This window comes from Sparus aurata, chromosome 17 (assembly GCF_900880675.1).
Source record: "Sparus aurata chromosome 17, fSpaAur1.1, whole genome shotgun sequence".
NCBI classification, from domain to species: Eukaryota; Metazoa; Chordata; class Actinopteri; order Spariformes; family Sparidae; genus Sparus; species Sparus aurata.
In genome coordinates, this window is record NC_044203.1 from 3,270,193 (window position 1) to 3,275,685 (window position 5,493).

Genomic DNA, 5,493 nt, shown 5'->3' on the forward strand with positions numbered 1-5,493 from the left:
CATTAAACGAAAAACCGACTCCACTACACACTAAACACACTACACCAAACACTACATAACACACTAACTACACACTCCAAACACGTTAATGTAACAAATCTTTCAACTCTCAATATCGCTGTCCGACCGTCGTTGCCTGTCAATCATCCGCCTAGGTCCCTCCCACAACTTCCTGTTCCTCAACAACTAAACTTGCTGCTTGGACACTTTTGTGACAAAAGCTCGTTTTTACCGTTTCTTCCTGCACCAGACACAAAGCAAACGTGACGGCAATGTTCGCGAAAAAGCGTGGAGGACATTATTTACCCTAGGTCCGGTTTTGGACGTGCCAATGCGTCCGGTCCGTCGCCTCGGGAGGTGGGCCGTGTAGCTAACCATGAACATCCACAGATTCCGATTCCACTTTGTTGTCCGCGCGTCTCCGGATCTCCTCAGACCCGAACAGACTCGGTCCGGACTCGTTTAATCTCATTAATCCACAACAGTCAGTTTAGATGCACAGAACAGAACAGAACAGAACGGACCGAACCGCCGGCAAAATCCCGGTCCAGCTCGCGCCGCTGCAGGTTTAAATCCGCTTGTTTCTTCAGGTACGTCGTGGGCTTGAGCTCTGCAGTGATTGGCTCTGATGCGCACGTGACTGTGGTGGCTCTGGTGGACAATGCTCGGCGGAATTTGTAAAGCATTTATGAAATAATTTATTCACGGTATCATTGCAGTCCAAACAAATGCTTAGATGCACACCACTGAACCACGCAGCAGCCATGTTGAAAGTCTCGGGTCAGTGTGATCCTTATCCGCAGAGATATTTGACCAACAGACACATACACACACACACACACACACACACACAGACAGACAGAGATTCCGTGCATTTATAGATAGATATATTCTGTCATTCTGAGTAGCAAACCTCTCAATGATTTTGTGTTAAAGTCAGGAATGTCTGCATCAGCTTTTTCTCCATGGAGAGCCAGTGCATTCAGGCGGTATTGTGCGTTCATGGTGTTCCTAAGGAATGTTTTTATCCTCTTTAAAGTAGAGAAGCACCTCTCTGATTCTTCTGTAGTCATCGGTGTGGTGATGAGAATCTAAAGAAGACTTACAATCTCACTGAATGTGTCCTGGAGGTTGTTTTCCATGAAAACCTGCATGAGAGCCAGTGCAACACTGCAAGCCTTGAACTCTTCATTTTCACAGACAAGGGACAATTCTGTCTTCAGTTTGGCCTCGTCCATATCAGATAGGCTTCCACAGTGGTTTCCAGTGCTGAATCCAGGGACTTCACGCTGTGTTGGGGGAACAAGTCTCCTTGCAGCAGAGTGGCACTGATGAGGTGCTTGGTGAAAGAGAACCTCTCCTTGGCACGCCTCAGAATGCTATCACATACCTATGAAATGATACAGATTTTTTTCACTACACATAATAAACAGTAGAATTAAATGTTCACATCTCACCGTGTAAATATCATCATTATCTCCTTACAAGCTGACCATATAAAATTGTATGGAAAAACAAGGACAGCTTATTGTTAAATATAATAAATGTGAAAAAACTACATTTAAACATTTCGGTGTGTTTACGTTCTTCAGTAGCTGTATGGTGAATAGTTCAGGATATTCAAATACATAGGCTAACTGTCATAATTATACAGGAATTGAAAACAAAGATACCAAAGGTAAACACCTCATGAACTGTATACAGAACACTGTTACAGCTTACCTCTGATGTGGGATGTTGCCTGCTGCATTGTCAGGATCAGCTGATGAGCGTAACAGCGTACGTAGTGGGGTCTCTCGTAAACGTCTTAAACGTTGCGCTGGATCCCACCTGTAGCTCCTCTCATCACGGCAGCTCCGTCATAGACCTAGGCGAGTAGTTTTCCCGTTGTCCCTCAGGAAGAATTGTCTTCAGCCTTTCCAACACCGCAGTGGCGACTGTGTCAGCGGTCGCGTCTGGAAGCTGGATGAACTCGTAAAATGCAACGTAGCACAAGCACCAGCTGAGTGGCAGTGTCTGTTGTTTCATCTGCCTGGATAGCTAGATAATCTGCCGTTTTTACATCCTCCAGAATGCAGTCTCGAAGGACCGACAGCACGCAGACCAAAAGTTCGTTTTGAACTGTCTTTGAGGTGCATTTTAAGACGGTGGCGGTCTTCAGGTGCTCCTCTAACACACAGTCCAGGGGCCACAAAATCGACTAATCCCCGAAAAATGCTACAAAAAAATACCAGGGTTGTTGAAGGATGGTGTCTTAAGTGGCCTTGCAATGCCAGCTCAAAAGCTCCACAGAATTTTACACAATCAATGATCTTCGATAAAATATGTCTGTCCATGTCTCCACCTCTTCATTGTGTTTTCTCACCGCAATCCTGTGTCCTTCGTCCAGCTGCGCAGCTATGCTAGTCCTGCCTAGCATGGCTAGCTTGACAGCGTTGTTCATGTGTACCATCGAGCATTCATGTTTTTTGATCCACTCTGACAGCATTTTTAGGTCTCTGACTCCTGTTACAGTCCATGTAGCATCTGTCCCCAGCATTTTAAAAAGTAAACACGGGTAGCAGAATACTGCAGCTGCAAAAGTACATCCAGTTAACGTTAGCCAAGCCGTCCTGTCGTAAGTTACCAACTCAGAGAGAGGCTCCTCTGGTGCACTTTACCTTTCTCATGTGTCTGCTGTGTTAAATTCGGACCGGGCTTATCAGGTCCAAGTTCTTTAATACGTAGTTTTTTCCGTTAAAGTTCTCCTTTCGAAGGGGTTTAGCAAGAGAGATTTTACAGAATGTATGGGTAGCTGAAGTCCTGTGTGTTCTTGTTCACTCTATTTGACGCTGCCATCTCAATTTCCCACACTTGTTTCTGGTTGCCAGGATACTTAAACACAAGCTTGGGGCGATATTTTCATCGCCCCAACCTTATCAAATTTGACGACGCTAATTGGCTGAATTATCCGTTGCTATGTGTTTATTTGTCTCAGCAACACTCTACCATTGGCTGAGCTGCTGCAGCGCTGGGGCGACTTTTCTAGCGCCCCAGGAGAGGAGGAAATGACCGTGGACGCAAATTACGTATATATTTTTATATAGTAAAATGGCATACTAAAAACTCTTCTTTGCTTATAAACTTGATAAAGTTGCCAAAGCAACATCCTAGAATACCGCATATATTTGGCTCTTTCTTGATAATTAAAAACACATTTTTTTTTAGTAAAATGGCATACTAAAAACTCTTCTTTGCTTATAAACTTGATAAAGTTGCCAAAGCAACATCCTAGAATACCGCATATATTTGGCTCTTGATAATTAAAAACAAATTTTTTTGTAAAATGAGCCGTAATTATTTTTTTTAAACGATTATTTTGGAAAAAAATCTAAAATATATATTTTTTATAAAATCACTTTCCATTATTGGCCAGTCGCCACTGCAACTCTGTGTGTTTCCAGTCAGTTTAATCCACCTCCAATGACATAGTTCAGGGATACATTTAAGGCAGTGCCTCCTTCTGAGTTGTTTGAGCACAAAACCTTTCTGAAACCATTACTAGTGTGCCTGAAATTACTCTCATAGTTTGCAATTGCTATTTATTTTTTCCAAAAATGAAGCAATCATAAATACATTTCCTGTCATCAGACCAATGTAACAATTATGTATTTGCAGTATTTAGGATTTTCCTTTTTCCTTCTTTTTTTTTAAAGACAGTTCATCGGTATAAATCCCGAACGAGGTAGCAAGGCCACCCATGGAAAGGTTATCTCCAAGGTGGTTCAAAAAAGGGCTGAAAGAGTCAACCCCCACGTTGCCACACTGTTGAAGAACTTGCTGGACTTCAAGTGGGACTTCATCTAGGTAGGTCACAGATGTCTTGTCACTCTTTATTATTTGCGTGCTTCAGCTCCAGTAAAATGGCATACTAAAAACTCTTCTTTGCTTATAAACTTGATAAAGTTGCCAAAGCAACATCCTAGAATACCGCAGTCTCGACAGGATGACTGCATTTGGTTGAGAAGAGCAGCAGGAACGTGTGCAAATAATTTCATGTGGTTTTATCATTGATCAGAGGAACGGTTTGATTTCAAATGAGCGCGTTGTTTTGCCTGCTCTTGTTCAACTACTGCTTCAAGTACTGATGACTACATGAAGTACTGATTCAAATACTTAAAACTCAATTTTGCAAGCACACAATTTGTAAATTTAGATGTTTCTAGTTTCTGCTTGACTCCATTCCTCCCACTAGTCCTTCTTATCATTACAACAACATGCTACTCTACTGACCTAGCCCACAGGGCTTAAAGTATTCTGGCACCATGCCTAATTTCCGGCGTGCGGCATTTGGCTGTGGGAAAAAAAATTCCTATATAAAAAAAAAAAGTCTTGATATCACTTGAGAGTTCATGAGTGCGTCTGGCAATGATATGATGGGAACACAACTCTCCCTCTCTCAAACTAACATTATTAGCCAATCAAAAGTAAAATGGGGCGGGTCTAGGAAATATGTGCTTCAACCGAGTCATGCTGAATTGATACCCATGCAGAGACGTCACGTAGGAGATTAGGATGGAGAGTAAATTCATGAAGCCTGGGGAAGATACCCTCCTAATTGATAACAGATTAGCAAATAAATGGCGCTGGGCGTGGATAGAAGAAATAGGGAAAGACGGTAAGCCTTTTGGTAGCTCGTGCAAGAAGTTAAGAGCAGCAGGCGCTTGCTCCTGCACTTTGTGCTCGAGAAAGCTAATCTATGCAACTAGTGGTAAAAAAGTGCTACCACGTCACGAATCAGACCCCACTCATAGAGCAGCTGTTTGCACCCTCCAACACACAACGGCATCAATGGCTGATCGTGTGTGTGAAAATACGCGTGTGCACGTTCATCGCAGAACAAAATTGCTCTGACAAAACTGTCAATGGAGTAAAATCTCAACACAGGAAAGTTATTATAGCAATGCCTCAGTACTTATACTGGAATTGAAAGATGTCCATGTCTTCCAGTATGATCTAAAAACAGATAATTTTAGATATTTTTAATACTAAATGTTTAATAATCCCCACTACACCACTGATTCAACCGCCCCCCCAACGAGATACTGACAGACTGCACGCCTGTTTAGAGACGAGATTACAGTCAAGTAAGAGTGTGTGTGTGTGTGTATGCGTGTGCTTGTACAGCTACCTTTGTGAGTTTGAGACCTTTGGATGTCCTGCAATGTCTTCCAGTATGATCTAAAAATATTGATAATTTTCGATATTTTTAATAGGGCTGGGACTTTATCGCATTAATTACGGTTAATTAATTACGCACTCCAAATACGCACTCCAAACAGCGCGGAACGTTGGTCGTTGCACGAGTTCCTGGCAAACCCGTAATATGCACAGGACACAACACGAAAAACGAAACCGATGAGAAGTCGTTGCTGGGTTCGGTGGGCGGAAATTTTAGTTTTAGAAAACTACCTGGTGGAAACCTGGATAAAAGCACAGTTGTGTGCAAATTGT

General features: G+C 42.5%; 1 long non-coding RNA gene across 1 annotated transcript; it reads right to left on the minus strand.

Annotated features, from left to right (window-relative positions):
• Positions 1–870: 870 nt before the first annotated feature.
• Positions 871–2,921, minus strand: LOC115567023 (uncharacterized). Its single transcript, XR_003981120.1, has 2 exons — positions 1,723–2,921; positions 871–1,390 (listed from the first exon to the last, which is right to left on the minus strand). It is a non-coding gene; the product is annotated as an uncharacterized LOC115567023 (long non-coding RNA).
• Positions 2,922–5,493: the final 2,572 nt, after the last annotated feature.